Here is an 18,596-nt window from a genome sequence, read left to right on the forward strand (position 1 = left end):
TGTCCTAGGACACCCCACCCCAGCCTCTCTAAGACTGGCCTGGCTGGAGCCTGGCTTTGCACAGCTGGATGCTTGAAAGAAATCCTGGAGGACTCTTCTTCCTCCCTTTGAGCCTAAATGTGGTGTCCTTACCTTTTCTGCCTCCCCCATGCCCCACCCACATGCTCACACATGTGCACACCGTCTCCCTCCTGCTAATGTGGTTGGGGCTGGCACTGAGAAGGGTGCTGCTGATTTTGCCCGTGTTGGACTTGCAAGTGCTATCACTTGATGCACTCTGAGTGGCTAGTTTTTTGTTGTTTTTACTGTATATTTATAGTAATAAAATCATGCAGCAATAAAAAAGAAAACGGTCAGTAGAACTTCTAGTCTAAGAGACACTAGGTAGAAAGACTTGGTGATTTATTTCCAAAAAGTAGTCAACAAAAACCTTATAGATCACAATAGCCACAGTAACAGAGTCAGTTATATCAACGACCATGAAAGGGAGCAGGGTAGGCAACATTGTGCTCTATTATTCTGCTATACATAAGCCTGCCAGGAGTTGTCCCGACTCCATGGCAACCAGTAACAATGACAACAGAGTTTGAGACACCTGGGAAACATTTTATAGAGAACTGAAGTAAGCTGATGAATATGAGTCGGATGCTCAGAAAGGAGGCGATTAATGAGTAATTTGAGAACTGCTGGCATATAGCTGACATTTAAAAGCAGAACTTGATGAGGTCACCTAAGGAAAAAGCGTAGCAAAGTGGCCAAGATCGAGCCCTGGGGCACATTAGCATTCAGAGGTTTGGAAGACAAGAGAACAACCAGCAAAGGAGACTGAGAAGGAGCTGTCCACGAAGCAAGGAGAGTCTAGAAATCCCAGAAGCCAAGAGAGAAATGAGTTTCTAGGAGCCGAGTGAAGGGCTGTGTCAGATAGACGCCAACGACAGCTCAGGTAATCTTTGCTGCAGCTACCTTTGGAGCTCCTCTCTCCTCCCTGGAGTTGGTCTCAATCAGCAACTGCCACTGCCCCCCCATCTCTGTGGCAGCTGCCTCCCTCCCTGCTGACAGCACCACTAGACCTGCCCTTGATGCTGATGCAGAGCTGAGGTGGAATTCTGCTTCGAACAGGATTCAACTTGTTCCCTGAAGGGAAGCTGGGAACTTCTGACTTCCAGCTGGCATGCCCAAAGAGTGTGATGGGACAAGCTACTGGAGCTGAATTGAATGAGGACACCAATACCCAGCCCAGTCTCTCTCCCAAGCACGTCTCCCTTCAACACCTGGACCAGCTGCAAAGAGAAAGAAACCCATGCTTATTCTGGGAAATTCTGATTAATCTATTTTCATTGAATTAATAATTCAGATCCATTTTCCTGATTGGATTACATTGAATGAGGATGCTAGCAATTTTTAAAAGGTAACAGGAGAAAGGAAAGTATTTAAAAGGATTTGGCTAATCATTTATTTATCAACTATTTATTGTACATATGTGCACATTAACCACTTGACTTGTGCAGGAAAAGGGTAGTCTGTGGTATAAGAAGACAGTTAACTCTGATGTGCCTTGAGCTCCACAAAGAGGAAACCAGTCCTGTCTTTAAGCTAATACTCTAGCTTCTAGAGTGAAACGAGTATGTGTGAAATCTGAAAAATGAGTATGTGTGGAATCTGATTAGAAGTATAAAGCTAGATATGAGAAAGTGCAAGGATCTGTAAACTTTCTACATGGAGAAGAAGTGGAATAGAGAAATGATACAGTGTAGTGGTTAAAAGTCTCAGCTTTGGTTAGATTCAAGTGTAAGTTATCTACTTAGTTGCTGATAGCCTTGGGCAAGTTATCTAATGTCTATAAACCTCAGTTCTGTCATCTGTGAAATGAGAATAATAACATCACTTAACTCAGATTTCTTCTGGAAATTACATGGTTTAATACATGCGAAGTACTTAGCTAGTTCCTTGTGTAATAAAATTCCTACTTAGACAGTAAGGCTGGAGGCACGTGATCAGTCAGGCATTTGAAAGTAGTTTTAAAGTTGAAACTTTGATTTAGAAACAAGAGATTGCTTTCTTTCCATCTGGTTTGTACCTTTTAACCATGGAATTGTAGTGATGGAACATTAGGAATGCTAAAGTAAGTGCTTGCAGGGACTAGGAAAGCCAGCTGCATTTGAGAATGTGAGCTCTGCCCACACTAAAACCCACTGTTTTTGAGTCCCTTCGGACCCATGGTGGTGGTGGTTATGTGCCATGGAGTCGGTTCCGACTCATAGCGACCTTGTACAGGGTTTCTGAGGCTGTAAATCTTTACGGGAGCAGAAAGCCTCATCTTTCTCCCACAGAACAGCTGGTAGTTTCGAACTGCTGACCTTTAGGTTCGCAGCCCGATTCGTAACCACTATGCTACCAGAGCTCCTCTTTCTGAGCCATAGTAACCCTATAAGATAAAGTAGAATTGGTCCATAGGGTTCTTGAGGCTGTGAATCTTTACAGAAGCAGTCTAGCCCATCAGTCTCATACAGAGTGGTTGGTGGGTTTGAACCACTGACCTTTCATTTAGTAGCCCAACACTTACCCCACTGTGCCACCACAGCTCGTTGAGCAATGCTCACGTCTATGGATATTACAGGGCAAACGCTTGGCTTGAACAGAACCTGACAACCTTTCACTTGGAAGCACATTAGATTCTGGTTTGTGGTTGCTGTTAAGTGCTGTCAAGTCAGTTCTGACTCATAGTGGCCCTGTATAGGGTATTCAAGGAGCAACGAGTGGGTATGACCTGTAGACCTGTGGTTCAAAGTCCAGAGCTTATCATACAGTACCACACCAGGAGTCTGGTTTAGTCAAAGAGAAAAGGTCCATATTAGGTCTAAGTTTATACCAAAGTAGGGCAAAGGAAGAAGCTGACAGGGAGGTGTCGTGGAAAGGACACCTGAGCCTTGTCTTGCGACAACTCTCCTTGTTCATGTGGGTAACTTATTTTACTTCTCTGACACTCTCTTGCTTCACTGATTACATAGAGATAGCATGACTCTTATTTTGTAAACTCCTAAGGATATTTTGAGGCACAGAAGACATTATCACATAAAAGCAATTTAAAACCCGCCCATTCCTGGTCATGTCTCTTACTGGACATTAGCTGTGGAGCTTGGCCTCTTGCTCTCTGTCCTCAGTTTCTTCCCCTGTAGAAGGTGCTGAAATCCCTCAGTTTGTCCATAACTTATTCAGGTAATAGTGCACCTGCAAACTCTGCAGCTGGCCATGAATCCCGCCATCGGAAATGAGCTTTACTCTCTCCTCCAGTCATCTCCCCAAGTCCTTGAGGCTGTGCTATGTGCCACAAACTATACTACCAATTACCAGTTGCCATTGAGTTGACTCGGACTCATGGTGACCCCAGGTCTATCAGAACTGTGCTCTGTGAAGATTTCAATGACTGATTTTTCAGGAATAGGAGGAGAGGGGTTCCAAACATTCATGGAAAATTGGAATTAAATGATAAGGGAATTTTTTCACCAACTTTGTGAAGTCCCCTTAGAGATCTTCCTAGGCTGAACTGCCAGCTTGTGACTAACAGCTCAGTGTGTTAGCCATCTTCACTACCCAGGGACTGTCTTGTTGTTGTTAGGTGCCATTGAGTCAATGCTCAACTCACAGTGACACCATGTGACAGAACTGTCTCTTAGGATTTCTAAATTGTAATTTTTACATGAGCAGATCACCAAGTATTTTTCCCTGAGAAAAGGCTGGGTGGGTTCAAACTGCCAACCTTCTGGTTAGCAGCTGAGACCTTAACCAGTGTGCCACCAAGGCTTCTAGGTGCTAAAACTAGGGCAGTGGGTAAAATGATTAGCTCCCCATCTCCATAGAGCTTAATTCTGCTGGCTAGACAGACAATACATCTTTCATCTGGTGTGCTCTGAAGAACAATAAAGAAGAGCAAGAAAATGGAAAGCAATAGAGGGAAGGAAATGCTGTTTTAAATAGACTGGTTTCTTTCTGACAAGGTGACATTTGAGCAGAGGCCTACAGAGAAAGTGCAGAAGACCACTGGTGTACACAGAGCGAATATTCCAAATGGAAAGAAGATACGCTTTACTGAGCATGGAAAGTAACGTCAGTGGAGCCACCTGCACCTACTCCTGTTGTTACTGTTAAGTGCCTCTGAGTCGATTCTGACTCATAGCAACCCTGAATAGGGTTTCTGAGGAGCGGCTGGTGAGTTTAAACCAATGACCTTGCGATTCAAACTGACCTTCCCGTCAAGTACTTATCTGCTCCGTCACTGTTATTATATCATCACTATTATGCTTTGAAAACAAAGCATAATTCATTGGTGGTGGTCGTTGTTGTTCTTAGGTGTCACTGAGTCACTTCCAACTCATAGCGACCCTGCGCACAAGAGAAAGAAGCACTGCCTAGCTCTGAGTCATCCTCACAGTTGTTTTACTTGAGCCCATTGTTACTGTCATGGTGTCAGTCTGTCTCATTGAGGGGGTCTTCCTCTTTTTCGCTGACCCTCCACTTTACCAAGCATAATGTCCTTCTCCAGGGACTGGTCTCTCCTGATAGCATAACCAAACTATGAAAGATGAAATGTCGTCCTCTTTGCCTCCTTGGAGCCTTCTGGCTGTACCTTCACCAACACAGACCTGTTTGTTCCTCCGACAGTCCAGGATACTTTCAATATTCTTCTCCAACACTGTAGGGAAGTGGATTATTTATTATAACCCTTCTCGCCAAATTTCACCACTTTGTGCTACACTGTAAATCCTAGCCTCTGTGCCTGCAATGAAGGACCCATTTTGAAATGAGTTGCTACTGAGTAAAGATAAAGGTGGGGCTAAGGAGTAAAGTGTGACTCTGTGGGCTAATGTGTCAGACTGCAAAGTCATTTGAACTGCAAGGTCGGTGGTTCAAGCTCACCAGCAGCTCCTTGGAAATCCTATATAGGGTCACTATGTGTTGGAACTGACTTGACAGCACTTAACAACAACAACAACAACAACAAGGAGTAAAGTGAGACTAAGGAGTAAGGTGGGACACACGAGTCCTGGTGTGGCGTTGTGGGCTAATGCGTCAGACTGCAGAGTCCTTTGAACTGCAAGGTCACCAGCTCACCAGCTGCTCCTTGGAAACCCTATACAGGGTTGCTATGGGTCGGAATCGACTTGATGGTACTTTACAACACAATAACAACAAAGGAGTAAAAAGCTAAGATGGATCTAAGTATTATGAATGCCCCCACCTTAGTAGAGGGTATGACTCACATCACCACCCTTAGTTTCCCTTCGGGGGCATGGTCTGACTCCAATTTATAAAACTGCTTTGGAAAAGCTTGCTCCCTTGTCCTGGGTCTTGCATCTGGTTCATGACATCTGACCTTCAGTTCCTAGGACCTTCGCGCCATCACCTGACCTGATTTGCCAGTTCTTGCAGAGTCCTGCATCAACAGCCTGTCATCTGACATGCCAGTTTGGATTGTCTTTACCAGTATTTTACTTGTAGGACATTTTAATAATATTGTCCAATGGCTTCCACATTCCGTTGGGCCACCTCTCTTTGGAATGGGCACAAATAAAGATCTCTTCCAGTTAGTTGGTCAGGTAGCTTTCTTCCAAATTTCTTAGCATAAAAGAGTGAGTGCCTCCAGTGCTGCATCAATTTATTGAAAGATTTCAATTTCTATTGCATCAATTCCCAGTGCCTCGTTCTTTGCCAATACCTTCAATGAACCTTGGACTTCTTCCTTCAGTATCATTGGCTTGCTACTTCTTGAAGTGGTTGAACATCGACCATTTCTTTTTGGTACAAAGACTCTGCATATTCCTTCCATCTTCTTTTAATGCTTTCTGCATCATTTAATATTTTGCCTGTTTTTTTTGTTTTTTGGTTAAGTGCCGTTGAATTGATTCCAACCCATAGCGACCCTGTCTAGGGTTTCCAAGGAGCAGCTGGTGAGCTTGAACCCCAGACCTTGCAGTTCAAATGACTTTGCAGTCTGACGCATTAGCCCACAGCGCCACACCAGGACTCCATTTTGCCCATAGAATCCTTCAATATTGCAAGATGAGGCTTGAATTTTTCCTTCAGTTCCCTCAGCTTGAGAAATGTTGAGTGTATTCTTCCCTTTTGGTTTTCCAATTCCAGATCTTTGTACATTTTGTTATAATATTTGACTTTGTCTTCTTGAGCTGTCTTTGTAATTTTCTATTCAGCTCTTATACCTCCTCATTTCTTCCATTTGCTTTAGCAGCTCTGTGCTGTGCAGCAAGTTTCAGAGTCTCATCTGACATCCATTTTGATGTTTTACTTCTTTCTTGTCTTTTTTTTTGCTTCTGACCTTTTGATTTCTTCGTGTACGATGTTCTTGATGTCATCCCACAACTCTTCTGGTCTTCAGTCTTTAGTATCTTATGCATCAACTCTGTTCTTTTGATGATGTCTTAATTCAGGTGGGAAATGTTCAAGGTCATATTTTGGCTCTTGTGGACTTGTAATTTTCTTGAGCCTCAATCTGAGGTTGCATAAGTGCAATGATGGTCTGTTCCATAGTCTGTTTCTGGCCTTGCTTTTGCTGATGATATGAAACTTTTCCACCATATCTTTCCACAGATGTAGTCAGTTGGATTTCTGCATATTTCATCTGGTGAGCGCCACATGTATAGTCATTTTTTATGTTGTTTAAAAAGGTATTTGCAATGAAGATGTCATTAATTTTGCAAAATTATGTGATTTGATCTTCAGCATCATTTCTATTACCAAGGCCATATTTTCCAACTACTGATCCTTCTTCATGTTTCCAACCTTTGCATTCCAATTGCCAGGAATTATCAACGCATCTTGATTGCATGTTTGATCAATTTAGACTGATAAAGCTGGTAAAATTCTTCAGTTTCATCATCACTAGCGTTAATTGTCGGTGTGAAAATCTGATTAATAGTTGTATTAGCTGATCTTCCTTGTAGGCATATAGATGTTATCCTATCACAGACAGCGTTGTATCTTATGATTGCTTTTGATGTTTTTTTTGATGATGAGTGCAATGCCATTCCTCTTCAATTTGTCATTCCTGGTATAGTAAACCATGTGATTGCCACTTTCAAAATGCCCAATACCAGTTCATTTCAGCTCATTAATGCCTAGGATATCAATGATTATGTGTTCTATTTCATTTTTGACAATTTTCAATTTTTTCTAGATTCATACATTGTACATTCCATGTTTTGATTATTAATGGATATTTATAGTTGTTTCTTTCCGTTTTGAGTTGTGCCCCATCAGCAAATGAAGGTCCCAAGGGCTTTACTCCATTTGCATCATCATGGTCAACTCTACTTTGAGGAGGCAGCTCTTCCCCATTCATATTTTGAGTGCCTTCCAACCTGAGGGGCTCATCTTCCTGTACTATATCTAACATCATTCTGGTGCTCTTCATCATGTCTCACTATTCAATATCCTGGTGCTTACAGTGTTCCACTGCTATTCATTAGGTTTTCAGACTAAATATTGGGAAGTAGTCCATCTCTCCTTCTTCCTAGTGTGTTTTCGTCTGGAAGCTCATCTGAAACCTGTCCACCGTGGGTGCCCCTGCTGGTATTTAATTTACCCGTGGCATAGCTTCCAGAATTACAGCAACATTCAAGCTAGCACAGTATGACCAACTGACAGATGTGTGGTGACTGTTCCATGGATACTGAGTTCTCAATTGGATACTAATTTCCAATTAAGAACTCATATAAACTTCTTGGAGAAAAAAATCACACTGCAGGCTCAAGACTAGTGGTAGTTGTGTTGGGAAGAGCTTTCAAGGAACTAGGTACTGTTTTAGAGATGTACATCCATTAAATCATTTAGTCCCACTAACCCTATAAGGCAGACATTATTCATTTCAGACACAGAACTAAAGCATTAAGACGTTGAGTATCTTAGCTCAGGTGACATGGTGAGTAAAGAGTGGAGCCTAGATCTCACCTCAGCAGTCATGCTTCAGAACCACTACGTACACTAGTGCTTCTGAACAATCTATCAGGAGGGACTTCATAGCTAATGCAAATGTATTTTCTCACGGATTCCATTCCATTGTCACTGTTTTTTGGTTTAAAACTGCCATATTGGAATCCCAACTTCACTGCATATAGTTCCCTTTCCAAAAAGACCCCAAAATTAATGTAAGGTCAGCAGTAAGAGCAAACATGAAGCTTAGATCTGCTGACTACTACCTGTATGATCCTTGGCACGTTTTTTTCATTCATGAACCTCAGTTTTCTCATTTATAAAATCAGAACCATTCCCACACTGCCAGGCTGTTTTGAAGTTGAAGGGCAATTGTGTGGTTCTGCTACTGATGCAGATGTGAGGATGAAGCTGCTGTCAGATGGGTCCTTGGTAACTTCAAAGGGCAATGCGTCCCCTGCCATTCTGATCAAGAAATAAACTCTGTTGCCTGAAGAGACTGAAATGATAAAGTCATGAGTGACATGTGAACATGATATAAAACTATAGAATGGGTTCAGATCACCCAGGGAGATACAAGGCACACAGGAAAAGAGACCGAGGGCTAAGGCATATGTACACCCCTAACATTTAAAGATCAAACAGAAGAGGAAAGCAAGCAAAGAGGATTGAGAAAAAGTCAATGATGGAAGAAGAAATCCAGGAGAGCATGTGATGTCTCCACAGGTCAGAGAAGAAGACTTTTCAGGAGGAAGTGATCTACTTATGAGGAATGCTGAGAACAGTAAGGTAACAGAGATGACAGTCCCACAGGACTTGGTCATAGGTAACCTATACGAAAACTGTTTTTATGGAATGGTGAAGAACAGGCCCAGAATGAGTAGGAAAAGACAATGAAAGGTGAGGAAATGGAGGCAGTGATGATAGACAAATATTTGAAGAAGTTTTGCTGGGAAGTGGAGTAGATAAACGGGGCAGTAGTTGGAGGAGAAGATGAGGACCATGAGGGTCATGATGTTTGTCTTTTTACAACATGAGTTAGAAGAGTGTACTTACACTGACTAATGAGAGAGGAAAAACTGAAAATGCAGGAAAGGGAAACAACTTCAGGAGTGAAGCCTTTGAAAATGTAAAATAGGAGAGGGTTCATGCATAATAATGGGAGGAAAGGCAGAAAGTGTAGGTGTCATTGCAGCTAGTTTCCATCTGTATGATAAGGCGACCAGCTGTGCCTGCAATGGTGGTAATGATTGTGGTTGTAGCAAAGAAATGACATGGTTGAGGAGAGAGAAGAAAGTATGAAATAATAAGCGGCCAACTTCCTTAACTCTTCAACTCTTTAGTCAAATGTCATCTTCTCATTGAGTGAGTCCTGCCTTCTCACTCAATACTTTATTTTAAATTACTATCCCATTCATGCCGAATATGATCATATCCTATTCTACTTTTTCTGTTGCCATACTATTTATCATCTTCTGGTAGCATAGTGGTTATGAATCGGGCTGCAAATCTCAAGGTCAGCAGTTCAAAACTACCAGCTGCTCCGTGGGAGAAAGATGAGGCTTTCTGCTCCCATGAAGATTTACAGTCTCGGAAACCCTGTTCAGGGTCGCTATGGGTCGGAACCAACTTGATGGCACTTAACAACAATAACAACATACTACTGGTAGTGTAGTGGTTACAAATTGGATTGTGAACCTCAAGGTCAGCAGTTCGAAACTACCAGGTGTTCCATGGGAGAAAGATGAGGTTTTCTGCTCCCATAATGATTTACAGCCTTGGAAACCCTGTACAGGGTCGCTATGAATCAGAACCGACTCCACGGCACATAACCACCACCAACATACTACTATGTATTTATTTATAATAAAGAAACACAAATAATAAACAATGTATTGTTTACTGTCTCCCCACAAGGACTACGGTTCTTTATTTTGCTCATTGATATAGTCCAAGAGCCTAGAATCATGCTAAATACTACATATCAACCGAATGAAATAATAATAATAATGAAGAATGAATGGGAAGAAGCAAGAGAAGGGAAAGCATATATACCAAGGCAGTGTAGTTGGCCAACTAGCCACCCTTGGCACCGTTTGAGATCACTGGTCAGGACCACTAGCCACTCTTAGTACCATTTGAGATCACTGGTTACGATGTAACATTCCCCTCCCTCACTCCAGCAGCAGCATTCAGCCGTTTAGGTACAGGTACAAAGAAGGTGGGCTCTAATCAAGGTTGGGGCTTCTCCAGGCTTATAAGTCAAAGGACTAGAGAACTGAGAGAATTTAGTTGTTTGCAAAGTGAGCAGTCAAATGATTAACTATGGAATCGAAGCAGTGTAATGAAGGAAATAAAAAGATGGTTAAAAAAATGGTTGGGACAATTAATCAGCAGGCTCATTATCATATTCAATATACTTTCAATGACACTTTGGAATATTAAAACCCATTCAAAGCAAGTTTCTGTTCCAACTATTAGCTTCAAGTGTTTGAGTTTGTTTTTATAGAATGTTTTCCTTATAGACACTTTATTTTAAAGGGGTACAAAAATACAACTTTGCGAAGTATAAATAGAAAAAAATACATGGAAAAACTACAAACTAAAGTTCACAATACAGTGCTTAGTTGCTGATTGCTTTGCCAATCAAATGTTGCATTATGTGAAATAAAGAATCAAGGCTAGCTGTTTCTTAATAACTGGCATTTGTACAGAGAATTGCTGGTGGAAGATCATTTCCGGCAATCAAAAGCAACAGCGAAAGCCTCAGATAGGGTTATCCTTTCATAAGGTATCCAGTTCTATCCATGAGTCACTGGATGAAGGATAAGATCTCAGAAGATTCACAAGCACTTATTAGAATCTGAAAAACTGAATCAAGTCAACCTCAGATGGATGCCAGAGTGATTCACTGCTATCCAATCTAAAATAATATCCTTACTGAACTACAACCTACAGACTGAGGAGGAGGAGGAGGAGAAGCCCCAAAGGACACACAATATGCTTCTGAAACACTAATGGGCACCATGTCTCACTTTGTGTAATTTTCTTTCCTGCCTGCCGGACTACAAAGATCAAGTAAAAGTACAGTCTCATTCTTCTGCCCGGTCTATTCTTAGTCTTCTCTAAAACACTTTAATTTCAAAATGTGTAGAAAAAAATCAGACTGGAGAATAGGGCTATAAAACAAATGACTCCAGTGTGCAGCCACATCATCTCCTCAGAAGACCATAATAATTTTGGTTAAGTGTGTAGGTACAGCTGGTTCAATAAAACCCTTGGCTTAAAGGAAATACAGCAAGAAACATGACTACTTAAATTGAAGCATGAGAGAATGGATTTGGTTTCAAATAAGTTGTTGTGGTTAAATTATATCTCCTAAAAAGACATGTTGAGGTCTTAACATCTGGTACCTGTGAATGGACCTTGTTTGGAAATAGGGTCTTTGAAGATAACATTAGTTAAGCTCATATGAGGTTAGACCAGAAGTAGGGGAGATCCTAATCCAATAAAACTCACATCTTTATAAAAGGAGGAGAAGAAACACAAAGACAGAAGATGCAGAAGAGCAACAGCCATGGGCAGATGGAGGTAGAGTTGGAGGGACGCAGCTTTAAGCTAACAAATACCAAGGGGTACCAGTGACCATCAGAAGCCAGGAAGAAGAAAAGAAGGATCCTTTCCTAGAGCTTTCCATTAGAACAAGGCCCTGCTGATACCTTGAATTTGGGTGACTAACCTCCTTCATTCTTCTTGGATCAACTATCAACATTCGCAGAAGCAGCCATCAAGAGATCAGACAACGTACTGCATTGGGCAAATATGCTGCACAGGAACTTTTTAAAGTGTTGAAGAACAAAGATGTCAGCTTGAGGACTAAGGTGTGCCTGACCCAAGCCATGGTATTTTCAATAACCTCATATGGATGTGAAAGCTGGACGGTGAATAAGGAAGACCATAGAAGAATTGATGCCTTTGAATTGTGGTGTTGGAGGAGAATACTAAAAGTGACATGGACTGCCAAAAGAACCAATAGATCTGTTTTGGAAGATGTGCAGCCAGAGTGCTCCTTGGAGCCCAAGATGGCTAAGCTTCGTCTCTCATACTTTGGACAAATTGTCAGGAGGGAACAGCTGCTGGAGAAGAATGTCATGCTGGGTAAGATGGAGGGTCAGAGAAAGAGAGGAAGACCCCCAACGAGATGGATAGGCCAGGTGGCATCATTGATGGCTCCAAGTGTGGCAGCGGTAGTGAGGTTGGCCCAGGATCGGACATTGTTTCATTCTGCTGTGCATGGGGTCGCTATGAGTCGGTTCCGACTTGATGGTACCTGAAAACAACAACAACCACCTCCATAACTGTAAATGAATACATTTCTGTTGTTGTAAGTCCCCCAGTTTATGGTACATTATGGAAACCCTAGAAAATGAGTACAGAAATTACTTTTAGAAAAAACGAAAAACTGCATACTGGGACAAGTCCTACCAGTAAGGTTTAGAAGAACAATTGACATTTGACATGAAATGTAATCCTGGAGAATTGCTGAATGAGCATAAGTAATGTAATAATCAAAATGAAAGGAGTCAGGCACTGTGCAAGGCTCTGTGGGAGGACTGGCCGAGTCCTCAGAGATTTACCCTCCAAGTAGGGAAGCAGAGACATGCCTGGGAGCCCTCAGAAGCTCACTGGGCCTCTACTCATGTTTCCTGTCCGCAGTGCCATGGCCTCCTGTATTCCCATTCCACACATCTGTCCGTCTTTCATGACCCAGGTTTCCTCTGGATTTCCTAAAACCTCTGGACAGAATCTAAAATTCCCTTAGTGTTTTCATAGACAGTTTGTGGACTGTATCCTCATGATCTGTTCTACACTTCTCTTTAGCACTAGTCAATGAGCTCCTCAAACACACTGAACGTACTGTCAGGTCCGACTCACAGTGACGCTGTATGGGCTTTCCGAGAGCAGCTGGTAGGTTTGAATTGCCGATCGTGCAGTTACCAGTCCAGTGCTTATCCTATAGCACCTCACCAAATAGTAGGCTGTTTATCTCAAATATGACCCTGACAAAATTTTCACCCCACATGTCTTCTAAAACCTCAAGAGGCAGAATCTATGCTTCCTCCTTTTGATCTTACCTCAGCTGATGAAGTATAATGCTCTAGTACTAGGTCATAAAAATGTATTTCCCCTTGTTCTTTTGGAACATTTGCTCTTGGAAATCTGGAACTATATCACAAGGAAGCCCAAGAAGCCTGCGGGGAGGCCCAGATAGGAAGAACCAAGGCCCACAGCCAGCTGAGGTCTCAGCTGCCCATCAGCACCAAGTGCCACCCATCTGAATAACCCATCTTGAAAGGGGATCCTTAAACTCCAAGCAGTGCTGCCTCAACTTTGCCCATGGAGCAAAGAGACGCCAACCCTACTGAACCCTGCCTGAGTACAGATTGGTTCATATCAAACAAAGATATGAACACTGTTGTTTTAAACAAGTTTGGAATTGTTTGTTACACAAAAGTCCATAACTGTAAATTCATTGTTTACATTTTGATTCTCTGGTAGCTGGCACAGTGTCTAGAATCTAACAGACAATCTACCAGGCTGAAAGGGCTGGAGGAAACCTTCTTTAATTCCTATTATGGGCAGCTGTGGAGGAAGAAAATGTCAACGTTCCTTTCTTTTTCCCCCTTCTCCTGCATCATAAATGCATGGATGTCTCCTTTTGCAGCTCTGTGACTGCTGCCGTCTGACTCTCAAATTAAAGATTTGGTCCAAATGAATTATTTCAGCTCTGCTTTGAACAAAGAGAACTGTCTAGTGTTCCCATCAGAACAAAGGTGTGGGTGTGGGGAGGACAATGACTGTGGACAATTTACTCAGCCATGACCAAGGGAAAAACAAAAAATAGCAGTTACGGGTCTTACAAAAAATAACAGGTGCGGGTCTTACAAACTGTAAAACCATTTGAATATTAGAGATAGGGCTGCGATAGCCTATAGTGAAGCCTGTTAAGAGGAGGGCTGGAGGTTGTGTTCTCTTGTTTGTCAAGCTGACCTCTTTGCCACTGCCCTTCTGAGGTCTTCAATGCATTGCTGTGGAGATCTGGAAACTACATTTCCCAGAATCCCCTCCACCAAACAAATTTGGGTTAGATTGGCCAATGAGAGGTGCTTAGGAGACATCTGGAAAGTGGAAAAGGAGAGAATACTGAAGGAGGCAGTTAGAGTTGTGTAGGAAGGTTTGAAACTAAAAGCAGTTGCAAGTGAGCTGTTGAGAATGTCACAGAAATCCCCAATGGGCTCCTGGCCAGTTCCTGATATCCACCTGCTATGGTCGTTCAGGTTGACGCATTTAGAGGAGGCCACTGGTGGAGGGTCAAGGAGCTCTGGTAGCGTAGTGGTTACGAATCGGGCTGCGAACCTTAAGGTCAGCGGTTCGAAACTACCAGCCGCTCCGCGGGAGAAAGATGAGGCTTTCTACTCCCGTAAAGATTTACACCCTCGGAAACCCTGTACAGGGTCGCTATGGGTCGGAACCGACTCGACGGCACTTAACAACAACAACAACTGGTGGAGGGTCAGACAAAAAGAGAAAGACCACCAGCAAGATGGATTGGCAAAGTGGCAGCATCAGTGGGTTCAAGTGTGGCAACAATTGTGAGGTTGGCCCAGGATCAGGCAGGGTTTCCTTCTGTTGTGCATAAGGTCACTATGAGTCGGTACCAACTCAATGGCACCTAGGTGTTGTGGCGCTGTGGGCTAATGCATCAGACTGTAACATCCTTTGAACTGCAAGGTTGGTGGTTCAAGCTCACCAGCTACTCTTTGGAAACCCTATACAGGGTTGCTATGGGTCAGAATTGACTCAACAGCACTTAACAACAACAACAACTATGACCTTGGAGTACTAGTGTGGAGCTGTGGGTTAATGCACTGGACTGCAAAGTTGGTTTGAACCACAAGATTAGTGGTTCAAGTTCACCAACTGCTCCTTGGAAACCCTATACAGGGTCATTGTAAGTCGGAACAGACTCAACAACGGCACTTACAACACCAACAACTTTGACCTTTCTGCAGAGGTGTAAGCCTCTTGGAATGCCTAGATTGGCTTATTTTCCTACAAAACCCCAATTCAAAGAGGGAATAATTTCAAAGAAGACTCTTTGAGGACGTGGATATACAAATGCCAGGAATTCCACAAAGGAGGGAGCACTCTGAGTTAAAGCTGATAAATGGAAAAGAAAAAGTTGATGAGGGGTTTCAGGTCAGCTCTCCCTGGAAGTCCCCAACATTGATTATGCCTCATGTGGTGCCCTGGGAAAGTCCCTTCAGAAGCAAACACCACTGTCTTTGCCTTCTCCCAGCTAAATCCAGTTGGGTCTGGCTCCCATAGCCCACCCCCTCCCCCCCACTCAGTTGTCCCACTTCCTCTTCCCATGCTCATCCATGCCCATACCCTCTCCCAGCTTGAAGTGGGGGGAGGGGCAGTGCAAGGCTGTGATCTGCCTTAAAGTGCTGCCTTTAGGAATAGAAATCCTATTTTCTCCTTGAACTCCCTCCATGAAACAAAGACTCCCTCCCAGTATCCTGGCAGATTTTCTCTACAGCCATCAGTACACCTGACACACTTATTTGGGTATTTAATGCCTCTCTTTCCTTACTCCTAGCTGACACTAACAGTAGACAAGAATGAATGAAACACTATCTAGAAGTTGAGTCATAAGACACCACTAACTGCTCTTAAAATATGTCTAAAACAGGACATAAAGAAAGTTAAGTCTTGGTTCCTGCCTGAAGGAACAATGTTCCATCATCAGGATTAACAGAATTCTAATTCACTTTTGTCCAAAAGTGTCCACATATAAGGATTATAAGCAAGTGACTATGGATTCCTAGTACTGTGCATTGCTTCCAAGCTTTTACGGCTCTCCAAGCCATTAATGACTGTTTGCTGTTGTATGCCACTGAGTAGATCCCCAAGCGTAGTGACCATGCAGGACAGAGCAGAATGGCCTCATAGGGATTCTTAGGGTCTAATCTTTATGGGAGAAGACAGTCAGATCTCTTTTTTCTGTGGAGCAGCTGGTGTGTTAAAACCACCCACTTTTAGGTTAGCTGCTGAATGCTTGACAATTGTACCACCATGGTTCCTTTATTAATGAATAATGAGTGTCATATAAATAGATGAATGAACAAATCTGCCTTGGAACAAGGGCAGTCAGAATGTTTCTTAGAAGAGAAGAGGGCCCTATTTCATCTCATGAACTTTGGACATGTTACCAGGAGGGATAAGTCCCTGGACAAGGACATCATGCTTGGTAAAGTAGAGGGTCAGTGACAAGAAGAAAACCCTCAACAAGATTGACGGACCCAGTAGCAACTATGGGCTCAAACACAGAAATGATTGCAAGGATGGGGTAGGACCAGGAAGTTTTCCACTCTGTTGTACATAGTTGTAGTTAAGTGCCGGTCAAGTTGGTTCCAACCCATAGCGACCCTGAACAGGGTTTCCAGAGGCTGTAAATCTTTACAGGAGCAGAAATCCTCATCTTTCTCCCGTGGAGCAGCTGGTAGTTTCGAACTGCTGACTTTGAGGTTCACAGTCTGATTCGTAACCACTCTGCTACCAGAGCTCCTTGTTATAAATTGGAATCAACTCAATAGTAACTCATAATAATGTAGCACATCCTTGCATAATTTCCACTAATTTAACATAACATGTAAGAAAACTAACATAAAACAAATAATACTATAAAGAAAGGACTTCATTTCACTTGTTTCATTTCATAGTTGCAACAATATGATATCCACATTTGATATGTAAGAAATAACAATACAAAAAGTGTTTTAAATCAAACAAACTCAATTTAGACAACACAGAAAATTGTTCAGATTACATTTCTCCTTGTGTGGTAGCAATGACAGTCCACAATGTAACTTCAGTTCTTCTGCTATGATGGATATATTTTTCCCTTAAAGTTCTTGTGTTGAGAGAAGATGAATTATGCACAAGTCAGGCAAATTATGTATTGATTTATGATAATCCTTTGAATAAATCAGTTCAAGATAACTTTGTACAGGTTATCTTGTCCTGGCTACAGAAATGTTTTGATTAAACGATGTCTTCCTCACAAACAAAAACAGTTGAGGAAATAATAATTAGGTTCTCAGGTTTTTAAACTGGTCTCAGATTTTAGAGAGTAAGAGGGTAAATATTAGAGAGAGTAAGAGAATAGAGAGAGTAACAAGAGAAGAAAGGAGAGAAGAGAGAAAGCCCCCACTGCCTTGAAGGGATGACCAGCAAGAATCAGGTTCTGCTTCTGATAGGCTAAAATCTGGTTGTGGCTGGTGATACTGTAAGAGGACTGAATTCTGGTGACAATATATTATCACTGCACACTCATGCCACCCACCCGATCCTTTCAGCTTTCCCTAGTCACAGGTCAGAGAAAATCCAACTCCACTAAGAGATGACCTCAGTACTTCATCTATCACCAGCCCTGCCTAATCAAAGAGGTTAACTACCTGAGATCAGAGAACCAGGAGGACCAGTGATTGAAGTCACTCAATTGTTCATCAACAACAATATCAAGCATTTATTGAGCATTTTCTATGTGTTAGATTGTTTTCCAAGCATGCTATAATTAACGTATTTTATCCTCATAACAGCCCTATGAAATAGGAATTATCTGTCAATTAATAAATAAAGAAACTAAGGCACAGAGAGGTTAAGGGTTTGTTCAAGGGTTATTTATAGAGTTGCTGTTAGGTTCCATTGAGTTGGTTTCCACTCAAAGCAATCCTATGCACAACAGAACGAAACACTGCCTGGTTCTGCACCGACCTCACAATTCTTACGCTTGAGTCCACTGCTGCTGCCACTGTGCCAATCCATCTCATTTGGGATCTTTCTCTTTTTTTTTTTGCTGACTATCCTCTTTATCAAGCATGATGTCCTTCTCCAGGGGATGGAGATATTACGAAAGCTTTATCAACCACTATGGAAAAATGTAGGGCGCTTTCTCAGAAAGTTGGAAATAGAAATACCTTATGACCCAAATTCCTCTACTTGGTACATAGCCACAAGAAATACAAGCCAGGACATGAGTAGCTATATGCACACTGATGTACAATGCAGCACTATTCACAAGAGCTAAAAGATGCAGACAACCTAAGTGCTCATCAACAGAAGAATGGCTAGACAAATGTTGGTACCTACACACAATGGAACTATGTGAACTTGAAGAATAAGAGTCTGTGAAACCCCTTATGCCCTGGAGGGCATTATACTAATTAAAATTAATCAATCACAAAAGGACAAATGTTATTTGAGACCATTATTGTAAAAGTTTAAGAAAAAGGTTTCCATATTTAAAAAAAACATTCTTTGATGGTTACCAGGGGTGGGAAGGTAAGAGGGAGGGCAGAGTACTAGGTGAAGATACAGGGAGGTATGCATGGGATACAGTGGCTACAGGTAAATAGTTATATATATACAATCTTGAAACAATAGTGTTCTGTGCGTACATACATGAATTGAGAATGTATGTATGAGTAAGGAAGGAAAAGTGGGATATATATGCATTTATATATCCCACAAATACATGAATTTGAAAGAGGGTATTTATACATGAGTATTTACCCTTCCAACCACCA

The 18,596-nt window shown here is 42.1% G+C and overlaps 1 protein-coding gene across 4 annotated transcripts in view; it reads right to left on the reverse strand.

Moving 5' to 3' along the window:
- The window catches only part of ANO4 (anoctamin 4), a 607,193-nt gene that overhangs the window by 226,045 nt on the left and 362,552 nt on the right, over positions 1–18,596 (reverse strand). The gene's annotated exons all lie outside the window — the stretch shown is intronic.

The sequence above is a fragment of the Chrysochloris asiatica genome, unplaced genomic scaffold (assembly GCF_000296735.1).
Source record: "Chrysochloris asiatica unplaced genomic scaffold, ChrAsi1.0 scaffold00160, whole genome shotgun sequence".
Taxonomy (NCBI): domain Eukaryota; kingdom Metazoa; phylum Chordata; class Mammalia; order Afrosoricida; family Chrysochloridae; genus Chrysochloris; species Chrysochloris asiatica.